This window comes from Bubalus bubalis, chromosome 11 (assembly GCF_019923935.1).
Source record: "Bubalus bubalis isolate 160015118507 breed Murrah chromosome 11, NDDB_SH_1, whole genome shotgun sequence".
NCBI lineage: Eukaryota > Metazoa > Chordata > Mammalia > Artiodactyla > Bovidae > Bubalus > Bubalus bubalis.
The window spans coordinates 52887683-52910428 of record NC_059167.1 but is presented as its reverse complement, the minus strand read 5'-3'; the positions used below and the strand labels follow the sequence as shown (position 1 = coordinate 52910428).

At 40.5% G+C, this 22746-nt stretch overlaps 1 protein-coding gene across 1 annotated transcript in view; it reads left to right on the top strand.

Annotated features, from left to right (window-relative positions):
• Window positions 1–248: 248 nt before the first annotated feature.
• The window catches only part of BNIP2 (BCL2 interacting protein 2), a 223338-nt gene continuing 200840 nt past the window's right edge, over window positions 249–22746 (top strand). Inside the window, exon 1 of the mRNA XM_044925070.2 lies at window positions 249–462. The gene's annotated coding sequence lies outside the window, so the exon portion shown is untranslated. The remainder of the gene's footprint in view (window positions 463–22746) is intronic.

Here is a 22746-nt window from a genome sequence, read left to right as displayed (position 1 = left end):
GTCTCCGAGTGATCGACCACAGGTGTTCATGGTTCTCTCCCCTCGCCTCCCACCGCGCCTCCCTGTCCTGTGCTCACCCTGTAGGCGGAGAAGGAGGAGAGCACTGCCAGCAGACACCTGGCTGGGTAACACCTGAAGGGGCCGTGGGCCCGAGGAAGTGGGTGGACCCGAGAACTGTCTTCACCTGTCTGAGATGCTGGCCACACGAGTCTCTAGTCCTGAGCTCCGAGGCACGGTGGGTGAAAGGCAAGGGCAGTGGTGGCTACTCATCCTCAGCAGGACTTTTCTCGCAGCGGATGGCATCAGTCCCTTGGCTTCCGTGGGGTACAGACTCGGGAAGAGCACCATCTTTGGAGTTTCTCTAGGTTTATATCTCACTCTGACTCAATAGCTGTGGGCTGTGAGTCACCCAGCATGTCCAGGTCCCAGTTTCCTCGACCATAGATTGGAGGGGAAATCAAGGTAAGTACCTGTTGTTACAGGGACGTGAATTCATGTAAATACAGTGTATGCCTGCGCTTAAAATATCAGACATATATCAGAGACTCCCTAAAGTTGCGTCCATGTTCCCTGCACCTGGAGGGTGCGTTAGAGTGGGGATTAAAACCACATGGGTGGGCTGTTAATCTTAAAGGTTTTGTCTGATCTGAGAGTCTCTGATTTTGTGAGTTGATGAAATTGTGGGGTTTCTTTTGTTGGGGTGGGGGCACTAGGGGAGACATGATGATAAGATAAACCACTCCAAGGGAAAAGCCGATACTTTGAATGACAGTTTATGGAATTCTCACTGGCTTGTGAAGGGAGTAGGCTATGATTCTCTAAAATGGTGACTACGGGTTGGCTGGGGAGGCCTTACCAAACTCTCGGGAATCTCCTCAGTATCTCCAAAAAAGCCCAGATAAATATACGATCTAAGCACAGATTGTTTGCTGTGGAAATTCAATTCCAACACAACCTGCACACCCCAGACCCTGAGCCCCTCCCATGTAGAAAATGGGGAGCCGCCTTGCCATGTAACTTGGTGAACTTGGTCAGTGTGAAGTGAAAGATAAAAACAGAGATTTTGTTCTAGTCTTGCCGGCAGAAAATGATTCTTTGGTTGAGAGTCAGGTATGAAGAAGCTACAGTCCATTTTTATGAAGCCTGTGTACTATTCCATTCATGCCCGTAGTCAGCTCACATCTCCACAGGAGAAGCAGTTTCTTAGAACATATTGTGTGGGGTAGCATGAAGAGAACCCAGGGATTTGCATCCTTTCCATGAACTATTGATCCCAGAGCAAGGGTCGGCCATCTTTGCAAAACAGTCAACTATGAAACTACTTTTATTTGACATTAGATTTATTCTTTGATCCATTTAGTTAATCAGCATGTGTTTATTGAGATGCTTGGTAAGCCGTGGAAATAAAATATTGATTCACAGAGTCTCTGCCCTTTAGGAGTTTGGAGTCTCGTTATGTTTAACTGGTTCATAGTGCTGTTCAGTTCAGTCACTCAGTCGTGTCCGACTCTTTGCAACCCCATGGACTGCAGCACGCCAGGCCTCCCTGTCCATCACCAACTCCCGGAGCTTACTCAAACTCATGTCCATTGAGTTGGTGATGCCATCCAACCATCTCAATCCTCTGTTGTCCCCTTCTCCTCCTGCCTTCAATCTTTCCCAGAATCAGAGTCTTTTTCAATGAGTCGGTTCTTTGCATCAGGTGGCCAAAGTATTGGAGTTTTGGCTTCAGCATCAGTCCTTCCAATGAATATTCAGGACTGATTTCCTTTAGTATGGACTGGTTTAATCTCCTTGCTGTCCAAGGGACTTTCAAGAGTCTTCTCCAACACCATAATTCAAAAGCATCAATTCTTCAGTGCTCAAGCTTGCTTTTTCTTTCTCATATCCATACATGACTACTGGAAAAACCATAGCTTTGACTAGACATACCTTTGTTGGCAAAGTAAAGTCTCTGCTTTTTAATATGCTGTCTAGGTTGATCATAACTTTCCTTCCAAGGAGCAAGAGCAAGCATCTTTTAATTTCATGGCTGGAGTCACCATCTGTAGTGATTTTGGAGCCCCCCAAAATAAAGTCAGCCACTGTTTCCCCATCTATTTGCCATAAAGTGATGGGATCAGATGCCATGATCTTAGTTTTCTGAATGTTGAGTTTTAAGCCAACTTTTTCACTTTCATCAAAAGACTCTTTAGTTCTTTGCTTTCTGCCCTAAGGATGGTGTCACCTGCATATCTGAGGCTATTGATATTTCTCCTGGCAGTCTTGATTCCAGATTGTGCTTCATCCAGCCCAGCATTTCTCATGATGTACTCTGCATATAAGTTAAATAAGCAGGGACAATATACAGCCTTGACGTATTCATTTCCCAATCTGGAACCAGTCTGTAGTGTTGTATAGGCCTACTGTATCCTTCTATTTCCCTATCTGTTCATTCTATTAATTTTTGAGAGTTTGATATTGAAACTCAAACTAAAAATCTTTTCTTAAAAATAATTATATAGTGGAACCATATGTAACTTTGTTTTGTATTTTCCAAGTCTATAAATGTGTTATCATATTGTTATAATTTAAAAACAAACCAAAAACAAGCGTTGCCCTGAAACTCAGGGTCATGGGTATGGTCTGCGCAGCCATGCTGGGCTGTCATAGCATTGTCACCAGGCTGAGGGAAAGTCTGCTCTCCTGGCCACGGTGTTGTAACATACTGGATCTCTGCTGACCCAGGGTCCCTCTGCAGAGGCAGGAGGGTGGGATTGCGCACTTATTGCATCAGAGGGAGAGAAGAACAGGTGTAAATCCTTTGCAAGGCTTCATAAACTTCTACAAGGTAGTTCTGAAATAAACAAGCTCAGTAAATGATACAGAACCTATGCATGAATTAGACTTGCACTGTTCCTTTCTCTGTTTCCTATGTTTGTGTGCTAGCTTTTAAGGGTATACTTTCCAGCCTTTATCCTTAGTTAAAACAATTTGGCTTCCTTCTTTCTCTCCCCACTCTATCCTGAACCGTATTTTCCATTTAAAATGTCCATGTTTATCCTGTAATCTTTCAGGATCTCTCATCTAAGCTCAGTATTGTCAGTACAAAATTTCCAATCTAACCCCAAGCTTGGTCTTCAACTTCAGGGTCTCCCTTGGGAGAGACTGTCGCAATCTTGGGATAAGACATGGAAAAAGAAGGAAAGAGTGCAGTGTGATGACTACCGTAACCACAACCCAGGTCTCTATTCCAGAAATCCTGAGAGTCTGACTAAACGAGATTTTTCTGAAGTTTTGTAGAAAACTCCCTGGCCAGCAAAACCAGGCCTGAACTGACATGAATCTATTTATAGTTTTGTATTTATCCTACTTAGTATGAATATTCATACATTTCATTAAAGATATAGTCATGTGTTTAATTATGAGATGCTACTGCATACCCTGTTGGGGTGTTATGTAATTTATGGAAAATGCCTCACATTAATTTTCTAAAATTCAAAAAATTCTGAATTTTTAAACACATTGGTCTCATGGATTTCTTCTAAAGTTGTGGAACTATATTTTTTTTCAGTTTTTATGATCTTTATCTTTCATAGAGACAATTTTTCTGTAATTTTCTTGAGATTACAAAGCAGAAGCTTTTATAACACTTTTTACTTTTTTTTAATTTAATTTTATTTTGAAACTTTACATAATTGTATTAGTTTTGCCAAATATCAAAATGAATCCGCCACAGGTATACATGTGTTCCTAACCACATATACTTTCTCCCACAACACCCCAAGTTAGCTTTTATTTCATGTGTACTATGCTTAGCACCTTGGGTTTTTTAATTTTAAAAAAGTTCCTCTGTATTTTCATATATATGTATATTTAGCAGCTTTATTGAGGCATGATTTACAGATCATGGAATTCACTTGTTTTGAGTCTGCGGTTCACTGACTTCTAGTAAATTACAGATGGTGTGACCATCATCGCAATCTAACTGTAAACCATTTCTACCCCCCAAAGAAATCTCTTGTCCATTTGTCATAATCCCCTTTACAACTCCAGAGATGATCATGAAGCTACTCTGCTTCTATTTTTGAGACCACGCTACATGGTAGCCACGGTGCACACAGTCTTCCTGGGGAAACCGAGGCTTGAATAACTAGTAAAGGATTAAGCTGGAATTTGATGCAGGTCCTCCTGACTCCAGAGTTCATGAGCTTTCCAAGGTCAGTTAGGGGAGGTCAAGAGTGGCCTCTCACTGGACAGGATCAAAGATGATGGTAGCCCAGGCATGGATGCTGGAGAGAGAGGAGTGACCCCAGGGGGTCGTGAACTGGAGGACCTTTCAGCTCCTGAGACTTCTGTGTCTCCAAGAGTCTGAAAATCCATAAAATGCCTCCAACTAAGCCAGGGACTTACTTTAATGAATAGATAAGAATGATGTGTCATGAACAGACTAATTGCATATAAAAGGAACGCTTCTGAAGTGCGCAGTGTGTTCCCTTAAGCACTTTAAACGCCCCCCAGAGATGATGTTTGCAGCCACAATTTGCATTATCAATGAAGAGGCAGTTTGCCGAGCAAAGGGGAGCATCTGCTTTGCTCTCATTCAAATCAGCACACATTCCAACATATTGATGTCCAAATTAATGAAAACTTGGATAGATTTATTCTCACAGCTTTTTAAAATTGAAGTTGATACTTCTGATGTAAATGTTGTGGTGTGCAGGTATCACAGCTACCTAAGAGTGGTTAATAGGATGAAATGCCCTGTACTATTATTGAGGAAACATCTATTATATGTTTATTATTATTATTACTAGCTTCCTCTCTGTCCATTAAGAGAAATCCAAGTCCGCCAAGTTGGCTCCACCCTCCTCTTGGAGGGTGATACCCCTTTCTGTTACACAGACTCTTACTTGCTCCTCCCATCCTCCCCAAATTTCAGGGACCATGTCTTCATTCTGTATCCTCAGTCCAAGCAAAACTCAGGCCTAGGAAGACTTGGGATCCAGCATTTATCCCTTGGTGTGGTATTTAGGTTACTAAAATCCCCAAACAGCGATTCCAGGTTCCAGGGGTTTTAAACCCTGTGGCAGTTTTGGAGTAAAAAATAATTTGATCCCTGATAAAGATAGTTCAGGCCACAGATAAGAATTTTGGAACTCCCTGGGTGCTTCTGAAACTTTATTGCTGCTGCTAAGTCATGTCGGTCATGTCTGACTCTGTGCGACCCCATAGACGGCAGCCCACCAGGCTCCCCTGTCCCTGGGATTCTCCAGGCAAGAACACTGGAATGGGTTGCCATTTCCTTCTCCATGAAACTTTATTACATATTGTTAAAAGATAAACTGAAGCATATTAAAAAAATTCAAGAATTTATTTGGGTAAAAGTAGATTTGAATTGGGCAGTATCCAATCTAGCAGATAAACTTTTATAGGCAGAAGAGAGCAGGAACAAGGAAGTTATACTAGGCAAAAAAGTAGGTTGATTATTGCAAAGTCACTTTCCTTTAGGGAATGGCAGGGGTCTGTAGATTGCCTAACAAGTGTTGATCAGGTGATTCCTGATTGACTCATTTAAGACATTTCTGGGAGAACTGAAACTATATTCATTCTTGGTTTGGTGACATGGGGCTTAACATAAGAACTCCATTTGGGGTCTATTATCTTGTTTTTGACAATCTCCCTTTTGATCAGGCTCTCAGCCTAAATGAGAGATGTGATTGAAATGTAAGGCATTAGTGCTATTCCCAGCTTCTGCTCTAAACTTCTTGGTGTTTCTGCTGATGCTTTGTGTGATATTCACAGATCACGGTGTTGGGTTTATGTTCTCTGAATCAGTCATTCTCTTCCTTCCTTTTCTGACATTCTAGTCTTAGGGAGATCCTTTGCTTGGTGGTTAGCACCTGTGAAGACGCACTTGAAGGTTTTGAGAGAATACAGCACACCAGGGAGACTACTATGATTATTATAAGCAGGGTAATTCCCATTGTCTAGAGTGCACTTTGGAGCCATGGTTCTCATGACTCAAACCAATCAGGATCAAATAAGTCAACGAAGGATTCCTGCTGAAGGAGTCATTTTCCTAAGCCAGCTGGCTTGCTCAGTGATCTTCTGTATCTGAGCCTCAACTTCCCCCAAAGTGTCAATCCAAATGCCACAAATGGTTTTGGTCAGAGCACAAATAACCTCTTTGCTCGGCTAAAAGATAATCAGGGGCTACCGTGGTGCCAAGAACACCTTTCTCCAGAGAATCAAGGGAGTTTTGTTGGTCAACTATTCCCTAAGCAGCTGATTTGGCAGTATCTTCAAATGTTAAGGAGACAGTCCTAACCATAGCTTCATTTGCGCTAACTTCCAGCCACGGCAGTAGAGATCTATCAGAGAAGGCTTTATTTAAGAACCCAAATAGAGTTCTTATGTTGAGCCCCATGTCACCAAACCAAGACTGAATTAAAGTCATTTAGAGGTTCATTTTGAATCATGAATGCCTCCCAGTAATTCCCATTGGAGTAGTAGCTCAGGATTGAAAAGGTGACTGTGACAGAGGCCAGAAAAACTGAAGATTCTGTGGACTGCACAGGTGGTTTTATTCAGGTTCCCTTTACCTTGTGTTCCTTTCTTTGTATAGAGCCGGGATGCCAGGTCTCCTGGGCTTGATACTGTTGTTATTTTAATTTGGTCTCACCTCGTGGACATATGGGATCTTAGTTCCCCCACCAGGGATTGAACCCATGGCCCTTGCAGTGGAAGCACAGAGTCTTAACCACTGGTCCACCAGGGAAGTCCGGGCTTGGAATTGTTATCTAAGACAAGGAAATGGATCCACAGGCTGAGGGAATCGGACACAATACAGAGCTGAACTTGTTGCAGAGAAACTGAGGCATTTGAAATTAGAGGGAAGTTTGTGATGGACCAACGTATAGGGTCACCAGCATCATGACAAATCCAGCAGTTGTTTAGAGGTCGCATTACTCACTCTTGCAATGGCCTGAAATAGGTAAACAATGGCCTTATCTTTCCAGGCCAGAGAGAGATAAAAACTGAACAAAAGAATCATAAAGAGCTTCATGGTAGGAGAATTAGGAAAAGGATGATCAGAGAGAGACAGAGGAATGGAAAGAAATGTCCTTGATCCAACATCTCAGGAGAAAGCAGTCTGCATCAATGTCAGTTACTTCTCTTCCTAACCAATTTGATTATGAGAGCCTGTGTGTTTGCATAGGACCAGATGATAAGCGACGCCTTCTTCGTTTGTGAAATACACACTCAAGTTTCAACACCTTGATCTTACAGCTGTGTCAGTGGTCAAGAGTACTGGATAGGGTCCTTTCCATGACTCTCACTTTTGCAAAAACGTTGAAATGAAGCAATCAGTTCGGTTCAGTCGCTCAGTCGTGTCCAATTCTTTGCGACCCCATGAATCACAGCACGCCAGGCCTCCCTGTCCATCACCAACTCCCGGAGTTCACTCAAACTCACGTCCATTGAGTCAGTGATGCCATCCCATCCTCTGTCGTCCCCTTCTCCTCCTGCCCCAAATCCCTCCCAGCATCAGAGTCTTTTCCAATGAGTCAACTCTTCGCATGAGGTGGCCAAAGTACTGGAGTTTCAGCTTTAGCATCAGTCCTTCCAAAGAAATCCCAGGGCTGATCTCCTTCAGAATGGACTGGTTGGATCTCCTTGCAGTCCAAGGGACTCTCAAGAGTCTTCTCCAACACCACAGTTCAAAAGCATCAATTCTTTAGTGCTCAGCCTTCTTCACATTCCAACTTTCACATCCATACATGACCACAGGAAAAAGCATAGCCTTGACTAGACGGACCTTTGTTGGCAAAGTAATGTCTCTGCTTTTGAATATGCTATCTAGGTTGGTCATAACTTTCCTTCCAAGGAGTAAGCGTCTTTTAATTTCATGGCTGCAGTCACCATCTGCAGTGATTTTGGAGCCCAAAAAACTAAAGTCTGACACTGTTTCCACTGTTTCCCCATCTATTTCCCATGAAGTGATGGGACCAGATGCCATGATCTTCGTTTTCTGAATGTTGAGCTTTAAGCCAACTTTTTCACTCTCCTCTTTAACTTTCTTTTTTTTATTTTTAAACTTTACATAATTGTATTAGTTTTGCCAAATATCAAAATGAATCCGTCACAGGTATACATGTGTTCCCCATCCTGAACCCTCCTCTCTCCTCCCTCCCCATTCCATCCCTCTGGGTCGTCCCAGTGCACCAGCCCCAAGCATCCAGTATCGTGCATCGAACCTGGACTGGCAACTCGTTTCATACATGATATTTTACATGTTTCAATGCCATTCTCCCAAATCTTCCCGCCCTCTCCCTCTCTCACAGAGTCCATAAGACTGTTCTATACATCAGTGTCTCTTTTGCTGTCTCGTACACAGGGTTATTGTTACCATCTTTCTAAATTCCATATATATGCGTTAGTATACTGTATTGGTGTTTTTCTTTCTGGCTTACTTCACTCTGTATAATAGGTTCCAGTTTCATCCACCTCATTAGAACTGATTCAAATGTATTCTTTTTAATGGCTGAATAATACTCCATTGTGTATATGTACCACAGCTTTCTTATCCATTCACCTGCTGATGGACATCTAGGTTGCTTCCATGTCCTGGCTATTATAAACAGTGCTGCGATGAACATTGGGGTACATGTATCTCCTCTTTAACTTTCATCAAGAGGCTTTTTAGTGAAGCAATAACTGTAACTGACAAAAGACTTTTAAACACGCCCATGATTAAAGATTTTTTGAGAGTTCATTACAATGTAATTGATAAGGAAATTTGGTTATTTCTGTGACATAAAACATTTTAGGATAATAACTGGAATTTTGACTGACCCCATCATACCTGGACATGTTAGATTTTTTACATTTTGTACAGTTCCTAAAATATATTACTAACATGCATCCATACAAACATAACCTAAGAAGGTTTATTTGACAATGCTTCCCATGTAATGTAACATACCAAATAAACCTAATTATTAATAGTTTAATATCTCTCTTTTACAAAGTGAGAGAGAGATCCTTTTGAGATTTTCCAGGGACCCTCCAGGAAATCTCAAAGTTCATTTGAGATAAAAAAGACTTAGTTTAGAATTTGATCTTGAGACTATGTCAAATGTTTTGAACATTTTGATTAAATAATATCACATCATTAAGAAATAATAGTTATTTCACCAAAGTGATAGATGTTAAAGACAAATAGGAAGTTTACATAGTTGTGAACAAAATCTAGTGCTTTAAGTATTGAGAAGATGAGATTTTCTTAAGTAATCAAAAACCTAATAAAGACAATCTCAGGTGGTGGTAGTGGTAAAGAACCCATCTGCCAATGCAGGAGATGTAAAAGATGGGGGTATGCTCCCTGATTTGGGAAGATCCCTGGAGGAGCGCATCACGATCAGTTCCAATATTCCTGCCTGAAGAATCCCATGGAAAGAGGAATCTGGTGGGCTATAGTCCATAGGGTTGCAAAGAGTTAGACACAACTGAAGTGACTTAACACAATAAAGATAAATGAAAAACAGTAAATTATTTTGGTATGACACAACATCTTTGCTGTTCAGGCAGATTAATTAACAGGTAAAGAAAAACCTTTGGTTACAATTCTGTATTAAAAGCAGACCAATAATCTAAGAAAGCTTTGTCTTTTTAACAGAAAACCAAATTCTAATCTTGCATCAGTGTACTGTTGACATTAAAACTCATTCTTGAAAAATGTACATAAATCCATTCTAATCTTAATCAGCTTGACCACACATAAAATGTCTTTCCCAAGATTCTTTCTCCACACACTTCTACAACTTTTTCATATCCATTCAGATTTTGTCCTAAGACATTTAACTTTTTGTGAAACAAGCAATAAGCAGTCATTTTATTTTCTTTACTTATTTTTCATACACAGTTGTTTCCTTTCACCCTTAATATTTCTAAGTAGCCTTGATTGCCTGAATTAATTAGAATTTTTAGCCATTAGAATCCTTAATTTGTAGTGAAAACTAAGAAGTAAGCCATTGTGGACTGTGTCACTCTAGTATTCTGTATCTTGGCAAATTTATAAATGTATTTCATAATTCCTAGAAGTATATTTTTCTTCATAAGTTTCCAGTATGGCCCAAAATATGTTTACTAATAAATGCAAACAGTTTTAGTGCCTTTGTTAAAGGAAGCCAAAAGTAGATAAACTTATATTCAGTAATTAATGTCTCAGTATTTTATCTTATTTGGAAAAGATCTAGATATTTAGTGCCTTTCCATTATTTAACTTGTCTGGGTATAAGTTTAAGGTTGTAAGTTACCAAAAAGATTTTGGAAACTATTTTTGAATAAACATACCATAGCGCATAATTATGGTTCAAAACTTTATTTATAAGCCTTTCTCCTACTTACGTCTACTTAATTCAGTTCTTAACAATTATGTTTAATCATGAAAATTTCATGAGGCATTAAACAGCTAACCATCATCTTAAATTATCTTTCTTGCTGACAAATTACATAATAGATAACATGGGTTTATTTGATTTTCAGTAAACCTAGATAGAATAAAAGTATTATTTAATGCTGATAACTCTAGGACATGTGTATTTTAATTAAACCAACAAATTTAAACTATCTTTTACTTACTAAAGATTATCCTAGATTATATGAACTTGGAAACATTTCAGTTAGTGTCTATTTCTCAGTGTTTACTTGATTTATATCAATGCTTGTTTGTCTTTAAGCCAAGTAAATAGAGCTCATTACAAATTAATTTTGGCAATATCAGAGGTAGGGAAAAAAACACACATTACATACACATCAACATATGTAAACATACAGGCAGAGGCAAACAAAGATCTTAGAGCTTTGTTTTTAAATTTTAGCCATGAAACATAATGCAAAACTCATGTGCGTGTGTGCATGCTCAGTTGTGTCCGACTCTTTGTGGCCCCATGGACTGTAGCCCAGCAGGCTCTCCTCTGCCCATGGAATTCTCCAGGCAGTACTGGAGTGGGTTGCCATTTCCTTCTCCAGAGAATCTTCCTAACCCAGGGATGGAACCCGCAACTCCTGCATTGGCAGGTGGATTCTTAACCCCTGAGCCACCTGGGAAGCTCTAATGCAAAACTCACTAGTTTATAAAGAACTGTTGGATCCGAATTGTTTTTCTGGTGGATGGTATAAAGTAAGCTTAATTGCTCACATGGGTTAAACTTTTTACTAAAATTTGAGGAAGAGATTTTAGGGTGTTTCATAGGCTGAGTTTTCAAGATAGACTTTCCTTTTGTCCTCTACTTCTGATAAGAATTACTTTGGTTTCTGGAGAAGACCAGGAAGGATATTTACATCTCAAAAGATGCAGAGGAAGAATGCAAGTTCTACCAAGAGGGACTTTTGTTCTCTGACTGCAAGCCTTCTGAGATGATACAAGAGGATCTGGGATTGGTAAAAAGGATAGGTGGGCTTTGAGTTGTTTCTAGCACCACATTTCTGTTCCTGTAAAGACCTGATTTGCAAGACAGTACAGATGTTTGCAATTCCTTAAAAAAAATTGGTTGCTAACTTATGGTTGCCAGTGGAGAAGGACATGGGGAAGGGATAGTTAGGGAATTTGGGATTGACATGTATACACTGCTGTATTTAAAATGGATAACCAATAAGGACCTACTGTACAGCACAAGGAATTCTTCTCAATGTCATGTGTCAGCCTAGATGGGAAGGGAGTTTTGGAGAGAATGGATACATGTATGTGTTTGGCTGAGTCTCTTTGTTGTCCACCTGAAACTGTCACAACATTGTTAATCTGCTATACTCCAATATAAAATAAAAAGAGAAAATTGGGTTGCAAGCTGAAGTTATCAAGGTTACCCACTGATCCAACTATATCATCTTCAGTTTGCTTCTTTATATCAGAGAGAAGATCTTCAACTCAGTGGGAAATAAAAAGATTTCTATGTTCTAGATTTAGAGATGTGTTTCTTCGGAACGTTTTAGTAAATTCTTACACATAAAGCTTCAGAATGTTTTTATTTCCCTCTGGGTATGGTTTCATTTTAGGTTAGGGAAGAAGGTCTCAAAAAGGTTCTTTACAGGCTCTGAATATCATCTTCCATTTTGGCCAACTTTTGACCATAGACTTAAAGTAAATTATTTTTTAAGTATATTTTCAGGTTTCAACTGGTACAAAGAGTAAATATTCCCAGCAATATTAATAATCCCATGCATGAAAGAGGGGTCCCCACAAGTGGTGGGGATATACTCAGAAAGATACTATCCTTCTGAGCTGGTGCTTCCCTGGTGGCTCAGCAGTAAAGAATCTGCCTGCCAGTGTAAGAGATGTGGGTTCCATCCCTGGTTAGGAAGATCCCCTAGAGAAGGAAATGGCAACCCACTCCAGAATTCTTGCCTGGAAAATCCCATGAACAGAGAAGCCTGGCAGGCTGCATGCAGTCCATGGGGTCGCAAACATTTGGACACAAAATTGCACAGAGATGGTGTTTAAATCTCTATTCACTTTGGTTTCAAAACCTCACTGAGATTTTTCTGTGTGGGATCCTCTTGCGAGTTAGTAGTAAATAATGTCTTCATACAGAATTTTGTCATTTATAACAGGGCTTCCCTGATAGCTCAGGTGGTAAAGAATCCTTCTGAACTACTCCCAAAAATAAGCAAGAGTTCCCCTGAGAGCTGGCAACAGTCAGCCAGAACCCAGGTGCTCATGGAGTGCAACCTACATTTCTGTCTAGCTACATCTATCTGCAGATGAGGAGCCACCCACATTTCTGTCTTGTCATATTTTTGGGTCTCCTGACCTGACAATTGCCAGGCCAAGTTCTCAGGGCACAGAAAAAGACAAAAAAGAAGGCAGTAGCTGTCCTGGGAGAGAAAGGTACCAGTGGGTACCCTAGGCATATCCATGAGTCACAATTTAAATATCTTGTTGTTTAGTCGTGTCCAACTCTTCTGCAACGCTATGGACTGTAGCCTGCCAGTCTCCTTTATCCATGGGATTTCCCAGGCAAGAATACTGGATTGGGTTGCAATTTCCTTCTCCAAGGCATCTTCCCAATCCAGGGATCAAACCTGCATCTCCTATGTTGCAGATGGATCCTTTACCTCTGAGCCACCGGGGAAGCCCTTCTTATAAATGTTTTTCCTGCCAATCTGAATTTGGAAAGAATGAATGTAAAATTTTACCCTCCCCTCTCTACCAGTCACTACAGATAGTGATCTGGGACAGCTGACTCTGATAAGAATTCTCACCCTCTATGGATGCTGGGAGGGATTCAGGGCAGGAGGAGAAGGGGATGACAGAGGATGAGATGGCTGGATGGCATCACTGACTTGATGGACGTGAGTCTGGGTGAACTCTGGGAGTTGGTGATGGACAGGGAGGCCTGGTGTGCTGCAATTCATGGGGTCACAAAGAGTCGGACATGACTGAGCAACTGAACTGAACTGATGGCATCTGCCAGTTTTCCCAGGATACTGTCTGCAGATCTGGAGAGAGTGGATGTTCTAGCAGGTCTCATCCTGGTCACCAGAAACTAGAGAGGAGGAAAAATCATTTTTCCTCAACTCTTTATAGTGAGGGCTTGGTTGAGATCCCTGTTCCTTTAGGGCACCTCCTGACTGGATAAGCTTATCTAGTTTAAAAGTTCTCCACTGTGGCCCCTGTAGTTCAAGACTATCTTTGGAATGTTCAACCTGATCGTTCAATCTTAAAATTTTATTCACCCAAGGCCTCATGCTGAACCCAATCCAGCTTAAGTCAGACCCAGGATGACCCTGGACCTGGTCCAATATTCAAGTCAAACTGTCTGGCTCCAGCTACTTTCCAGACCCAGTCTAGAAAAAGAAATGCTCAAAAGTGCATAGCACAAAAGCTGTGGAGCTAGGATCCAGGAGAGGGACTTACCATATCTCTAGAAGCAGTGAGCCTGAGAGGCTCACAGGTGCCTATGCCTGGTTGCTTGTTGCACTTGGGGTTGGTCTGGGCTCTTCTAGAGTCCCTCTTCTGACACCAGAGCTGTTAAAGGGTAAACTGAGGTATATTTTAAAAATTGAGTTTATTTAAACAAAAATTGATTCAAATCAGACAGTATCATATGTAGCAGAAAGAAAGGATCTCTAGGGAGGTGTAGAAAATGAAAGACTTTTATAAGGGAGTGGGGACAAGGAAGTTCCCTGGAGGAAGGCCTGAATACACTCCAGTATTCTTGCCTGGAGAATCCCATGGACAGAGGAGCCTGGCTGGCTATAGTCCATGGAGTCGCAAAGAGTAAGACAGGACCAAAATGACTTCACACCTTTGTATGAGGGTCTGTCAGGCAGATTGCCTAACTAGTGTTGATCAGGGAATTCTTGCTTGACTCTTTAAGATACCATTTCTGAGAGCGAAACTATAATTAAGTCTTAGTTTGGTGCCATAGGGCTTAGCAACTCCATTTTGGGCCTGTTGCTTTGTTTTTAACAATATTTTATAATTAACATCTGTATGTATTTTAACTGGTAAAGAGCTTTAATCCATTTTCTGTCATTTACTCGACATGATGACCCTATGAAGATGGTATTACTGTCAGTTGTTTTTAATTAACTATAAATTATCAATGTTGTTAATGGTCAGTAAGTGAGACAAGGTATGTAATGGGCTTCCCCTGTGGCTCAGATGGTAAAGAATCTGCCTGCAATGCAGGAGACCTGGGTTCGATCCCTGCATCAGGAAGATTCCCTGGAGAAGGGAATGGTTACCCCTCCAGGCTTCTTGCCTGGAGAATTCCATGGACAGAGGAGTCTGGCAGGCTGTAGTCCATGGAGTCACAAAGAGTCGGACACAACTGACTGACTCACACACAATGTGTGTAATATACTTAGTACTGAGCTTTCTGGCTTAGAGAATATAAGCAATAAGTTAGCTATTGTAATTTTTAAAAAAATCTTCACCCTCACTTTTAGACAAGGAAAATAAGGTCCAGAGCTATTAACCACATTATTGACCAGAGACCTATGAAAACATCTTTTGTTACCAGAATGTTATTGACTGGAGACATTTCAATATTTACTTTTCATAACAAATTGTCAGCCACAGGAGTTAATTTCTGAAAAAATCCCCTGGTCAGTAATGTGTTAAGGAACTTACTTGCCCAGGGTTCACATAGCTGGTGAGAGTGGGCTGGGGATTGAAATGTCTCATCAATTCTTTGAGACATACCGTCTGTAACAGCTTAAATAGACTGATCTTGCCCAAGGTCAAGAGTGCCCACTCTGCTGCTTATAAACTATGCCATTGCCAATGAAATCACAGAATCAACAGCCTGAGCTTAAATCTTGGATTTCATCAAAAATTTCTCAGACCATGGAATTCTCTACCTTGTCCTGGTCTAGAGAGGTCACAACTTCCCTTCCACAAATAGCAGCAAAATGGTTTTATTTGGACTTAGAAAATTATGCACTTGAGCTACTTTCCTAGGAGCATTTTTCTGCTACAATTAATTTCTTGTAAGGTAGTTCCTGGTTGGAGAGATACATTAAAATATTAACAGCCAACTGGTGACACAGGATTTTCGCGAATATTCTCTCACATCTGTGAGCTCATTATAATTTGTTTCCTTCACTTATTCTCAACACAGCACCACGAGAAGTCCCTGCATCTGCGTGTTTACATAAGCAAGAAAGCGCATTCAAATGCTTCCATATGAAGCATATTTTCGTGTGAAAGCACTCATCTTGCTAGATGGTAAGGAGTTATCTGAAGATGTACTTCGGGGTGCCTGAGCCCACATGGTTAAAAGCACCAGATTACGCTTAACTTTCAATTTCCTCATTTGGAAGAGGATGATTTCAGTAATAAAATGCAGCTAGAGTTGGTCTGTGACTGAATCAGTATCCTGAGAGACAAGGTGGTAATGAGGTGAAAAGGAAAGAGGTGGGAGAAAAGGATGGATCATGGGAAATGTGTTCACTCTGAAAATAAAATGGTCCACTAGAGCATCCTGTAATAGGTCTCCTCTTGGTGGTTGGAATGGGACTCTTGTTAAGGGTTTGCTTAATACTAGCCAGTGTCTTTTATTACTCTTTTAAACTAGTTTGTCTATTTTGCTAACCTTTAAAATCCCTTTGACCTCTTGCCCACTTCCCTGATCCTTGGTTTTGAAGCTGTACATATTTTAACATAGAATTTGTGATGATTGTTTTCCAAGAAATAACGTTAGATGGACACTACATGCTACAAAAATGGACAAGGTATTTCTTCACCAAATGCATGGTGGCAACCATTAGCTATGTCTATTACACTTCAAGGGCTGCCCTAACTGAGGTCCTTCCCACCTTATCAGGTCTGACAGGTATCGGACTGGAAGTTGCAAAGCAAAAGGCCAAGACTAAATCAGGCTTACAAACACGATTTTTTTTTTTTTTGCTCAGATAATTGAAAAAAAGTTCTGATGGTTGCCAACTTTAATGCAAATCTGCATTAAATAAATGCAAATCTGCATCCACATAAAAAGTTTCTGACATTTTTGGAAAAATGAAAAGCTCTGTACAATGAGCACATTACCCATAGTGACCCGAGATACCGGTTATATAGCTCTGGGCTGTTCTTTCCAGGTACTGGTCATATAGAAGACGCTATTCTCTCCAGGCCATTCTGGTCCCTACTTCTTCCTAATGTCTCAGAAAAGCTTGGCCCCTGTAGGCATTTGAGCTTATAATCCTAGAAGATTAATGAATGGCTGCCAGCTCCTCCCTTAAAGTAAAATAAACAAACCAGACACCAAACATTACCATGTCTCAATATTTACTACAGGAACCCACAATGATGTGTTGATATTTAGGAGTAGCTGTATGTGATCAGCTCACATTTGGACCTGTGTATATTTGTTTCTTGGTAGGATATCTCTCCACTGTCCCCTCCCCACAACCCCAGCAAGTCCTAGAGAGAGCAGAACACAGGCAGACCCAACCTTTGGATTCTGGCTGTGCCATTCACTAATCACATGATCTTGGGCAAGTCATGTACCCTGTCCCAGTCCCAGGATCCTCCTCTATAAAACAAGGATGCTGTGAGTGTAAAATGAACAAATGCTTGTTTGCACAAAATTGACCCACTTTAACACCAAACACATGTTCCCTGCTTCTGTCCTCCGTCTTCAGGCCAATAACTAGATTGAGTTGGCAAGTTCCTTCACTGAGTTGACAGCCAAATGGGTCACAGTGGTTGATGTAAAACACCTAGAGCCCTCCATGTGGAACAGTGATGTGACATGGGACCCTATGTAATATAGAAAGCCGCTTCTGGAGCAGCCTGGGCATCCTGAAGGGTAGGGTGATCCCCAGTCAGCAGAAGCTCTCAAGGGTGCATCTTCTCTCCAAATGGACATGTGCTTTGTCAGCTTGTTGCTGAACTACTACTTTAAAAGAAAGGATGGAGGCTGTGAATTTGAGATCAGATTTCAGAGCAGAGCCCACAGGCGTCCATTACGTGTGAACACAGCATGAGAAATAACAATAGGGAGTGAGATATGCTAAAAGTGTTATACATGAATTTACATTCAATAAAAAACCCTTCCAGCTATAATTATCACATTTTTGCTAATATTGAGATTCTAGATGTCATACTTAATATTTGAGTAAACTAATTAAAGAATGTTTTTTCCCCTAACCTTGACAAACAATCTTTTTTATTGAAAGTTCTCAGATGCCTTTTTTTGTGGGGGGGTGGGGGGGGGTGGCAAAAACGGGTGAATCTACCTGACTAGCACTTAGGGATAGAATCCCAGCAGCATCTCACCCTTTTGCTTTTCCTGCCCCACTTCCACCTCCTCCATTCCCAGTTCTGTTTTGTGTTCTTTTGTTGAGGGCACTTTTTCAGACAGTGTTAATGCGTCTTTTTTATGTACCTGCCAATAGTTCTAGGTGGAATTGCCTCTTAAGATTTCCTCTTAGGCTGTGACACGTTCAGACTCAAATTGTTGTGCTCAGTAGGGCCATTGTCACATTATAACAGAAAAAATGCTTCATCATGTGTTATAGAACAAGATGGAATCTTCACTAAGGAGCTCAGGGATCAAAGCGGAGGGAAAAGATTAATTCTTATGCATCAAGTCATTATAGAGAGAGAAGGAGACATTAAGATTGCCAGAGAGGAGATTTTCTCATCTAATAGCAATACAGAGACTGTGTTGGGAGGACCGTTGGCTCTGTTCTCAGATTTGTTTTTTTACCTTTAAAGTGCTCAGATCTAGGTCATAAGCTTGTTTACACATATTTCAGGTTTTGTAAAGGGCCTTCTTAAAAAAAAAAATACCACTTTCCTAGGATTTAGGTCCATCTAAAAAATAAGAAAATTGTTTTTATTCCATGAAAATTCATATTTATGTTTTATTGAAAATTGAAGACAGAAAACAGAAAAGACAAAAGAATTATTTTTAAAACTATAATGTAATCCTAATCCAGCAATTCTGGCAGTATGTTTCCTTCCATTTTTAAAATTAAACGATGCTGCTGTTTAAGGTGCTTGCAAACATATGTCTGTGATATTATGTCATGTTTCTTTTGTTCACCTAATACTATAGGGCTTCCCTGTTGGCTCAGTGGTAAAGAATTCGCCTGCCAATGCAGAAGACCAGGGTTAAATCCCTGGATCTGGAAGATCCCCTGGAGAAGGAAATGGCAACTCACTCCAGTATTCTTGCCTGGGAAATTCCATGGACAGAGGAGCCTGGTGGGCTACAGTCCATGGGGTTCCAAGAGAGTCAGATATAACTTAGTGACTCAACAACAACAACAATATACATTGTTATATTATGTGATTATAATATGTGATTATTATTAATATACTGTGTGATTTTCCACATCCTAACATAGATTCTCTGAAGCACATGTGCCCAGATTATTAAGTTCCTCTGTTATTAGACATTTGAGTAGCTTCCTTTTTTTCCCCCTACTCTAAAAAAAAATATTTGCACACCAGGATTTTACTGTATTTTGATTTATATTCTTAAAATAAATTTCCAAAAGTGGAATGTCTGGATCAAAGATTATAAATATTAAGATTTTGATTCAAACTGCAAAACTGCTTTCTAAAAGAATTATACCAATGGAATGTTTTTTCACCACATCAGATGCAATTTTAGTTAATTTGTACCTTTTGAACTTTGAGATTCTCATTTTCATATTTTGCTTAAATTTTTGATAAATCACCAAGCATCATATATAGCAGCAGTATAATTGCCCTCAAGAAATAAACACTGTAACATTTAATGACAAAACATCAGTGTGACAGAGTGTTTAAGAGCAGTATAGAGTGATGAGGAGGGTAGATTAGGGGGCCAATCTGCCTGAGCTCAAAGTAGGGCTCTATCACTTACCACGAACTGATCTTGGATCAGCATTTCTCAACCTCGGCATTATTGAGATTTGGGCAGGTAGTTTTTTGGCTGTGGGGAGTTATCCTGTGCATTGTAACACGCAATTTTTAGTAGCATCCCTGGCCTCTACCACACACTCCCCAGCGTGACAACCAAAATGTCCCCCAATACTGCCAAATGACCACTGGGGGGCCAGCGCCTCCCCCTCTTTGGCAAATCACCAAATCTCTCAGTGCTCAGTTTCTGTATATATGGGGATAAAAATAATGCTTACCTCTAGGAGTTTACAGGAAGATTAAGCATATTTATCCCTGTCGCACATAGAGAAGAGGGGATGCCACATGCTAAGCACTTGGTCAGTATCCGCTATTGTCAATGTTGAATTCTTAACACAGCTCTTAAACAAAATGCTTGTTTGTTTTTTAGTGAAAAAGTGATTGTATAATTTGAGAAATTTAGGAGGGTATCAGAAGCTGATAAGACTCCTATAACCATAGCTGGGATTCCCAGGTGGCTCAATGGTAAAGAATCCACTTGCAAACGCAGGACAGTTGGTTCAATTCCCAGTCAGGAAGATCCCCTGCAGGAGGGCATGGCAACCCACTCCAGTATTCTTACCTGGAGAATTCCATGGACAGAGAAGCCTGGTGGGCTATGGTCCATGGGGTTGCAAAGAGTCAGACACAACTTAGTGACCAAACCACAACATAACCTAGTAGCCAGGGACAGCCCTATTAATACTGAGGTTTATTTTTTTCTTATGTACCCAAAAGAGTTACTGGAACATTACAATTGCTCAATAAATGTGTTGGGTGAATATGAAAGAGATGAGATTATACATACCAGATACAAAATTTTATATCCTATTTTTCTCTCTTACCACTGCATTGTAGCTTTTTGCCTCTGTTTGAAAATTCTTTGAGAAAATGTTTAATACTTGTATAATATCAACTCTATGACTGCTCTCTTATTTAATGAATCATTATATAATTTTTGGCATGTGCATGATGTTTTTATAAATAATATTTTTTTAACTTATGAAAAAGTTCAAACATATATAAAAGTTGAAAGAATAGTACACATACACCCATACCTTAAATGTTTTTTAAACATCGTGTTATATTTTCTTTTTTCATTTGCATGTGTGTGCGTCTGCATGGATGTAGACATGTATATTGAGTATTTTTATTGTTTTGTGGCACCTTTTAAAAGTAAATTGCAAACGTCATAGCATTTCACTCTTCAAGACTTTACCATGCCTCTTCCAAGAATAAAGACATTCCTCTGCATATCCATAGGATACTGACCTTGTCTGATAGTTCCCTTGTAGTTTCAACAAGTTCCCTTTAACTTGTTCCGCTAGCCTCTGGATTTCCTATAAACTGAAGTTAGGTCTAAAGTCTTAATTAGATTTAAATAAACAGTTTTGGCAAGGACACTTCATGAGTAATTGCAGCATCAGGAGTATATAACAGAAGGTTGTCCCATGACCACTCATGTGAAGTTTTTGTTACTCGGTTCAGATGATGACCACTAGATTCCTTTCAGTCAGTTCAGTTCAGTTGCTCAGTCGTGTCCGACTCTCTGCAACCCCATGAATCACAGCACACCAGGCCTCCCTGTCCATCACCAGCTCCCGGAGTTCACTCAGACTCAGGTCGTTCGAGTCAGTGATGCCATCCAGCCATCTCATCCTCTGTCGTCCCCTTTTCCTCTTGCCCCCAATCCCTTCCAGCATCAGAGTCTATTCCAATGAGTCAACTCTTCACATGAGGTAGCCAAAGTACTGGAGTTTCAGCTTCAGCATCATTCCCTCCAAAGAAATCTCAGGGCTGATCTCCTTCAGAGTGGACTGGTTGGATCTCCTTGCAGTCCAAGGGACTCTCAAGAGTCTTCTCCAACACCACAGTTCAAAAGCATCAATTCTTCGGCACTCAGCTGTCTTCACAGTCCAACTCTCACATCCATACGTGACCAGTGGAAAAAGCATAGCCTTGACTAGATGGACCTTTGTTGGCAAAGTAATGTCTCTGCTTTTGAATATGCTATCTAGGTTGGTCATAACTTTTCTTCCAAGGAGTAAGCGTCTTTTAATTTCACTGCAGTCACCATCTGCAGTGATTTTGGAGCCCCAAAAACTAAAGTCTGACACTCTTTCCACTGTTTCCCCACCTATTTCCCATGAAATGATAGGACCAGATGCCATGATCTTCATTTTCTGAATGTTGAGCTTTAAGCCAACTTTTTCACTCTCCTCTTTCACTTTCATCAAGAGGCTTTTTAAGCAAAAATAAACAAATGGGACCTAATTAACCTTAAAAGCTTCTGCACATCAAAGGAAACTATTAGCAAGGTGAAAAGACAGCCTTCAGAATGGGAGAAGATAATAGCAAATGAAGCAACTGACAAACAACTAATCTCGAGAATATACAAGCAACTCCTACAGCTCAACTCCAGAAAAATAAATGACCCAATCAAAAAATGGGCCAAAGAACTAAATAGACATTTCTCCAAAGAAGACATACAGATGGCTAACAAACACATGAAAAGATGCTCAACATCACTCATTATCAGAGAAATGCAAATCAAAACCACTATGAGGTACCATTTCACACCAGTCAGAATGGCTGCGATCCAAAAGTCTACAAGTAATAAATGCTGGAGAGGGTGTGGAGAAAAGGGAACCCTCTTACACTGTTGGTGGGAATGCAAACTAGTACAGCCACTATGGAGAACAGTGTGGAGATTGCTTAAAAAACTGGAAATAGAACTGCCTTATGATCCAGCAATCCTTCTGCTGGGCATACACACTGAGGAAACCAGAAGGGAAAGAGACATGTGTACCCCAATGTTCATCGCAGCACTGTTTATAATAGCCAGGACATGGAAGCAACCTAGATGTCCATCAGCAGATGAATGGATAAGCAAGCTGTGGTACATATACACAATGGAGTATTACTCAGCCATTAAAAAGAATACATTTGAATCAGTTCTAATGAGGTGGATGAAACTGGAACCTATTATACAGAGTGAAGTAAGCCAGAAAGAAAAACACCAATACAGTATACTAACGCATATATATGGAATTTAGAAAGATGGTAACAATAACCCTGTGTATGAGACAGCAAAAGAGACACTGATGTATAGAACAGTCTTATGGACTCTGTGGGAGAGGGAGAGGGTGGGAAGATTTGGGAGAATGGCATTGAAACATGTAAAATATCATGTATGAAACGAGTTGCCAGTCCAGGTTCGATGCACGATACTGGATGCTTGGGGCTGGTGCACTGGGACGACCCAGAGGGATGGTATGGGGAGGGAGGAGGGAGGAGGGTTCAGGATGGGGAACACATGTATACCTGTGTGGATTCATTTTGATATTTGGCAAAACTAATAC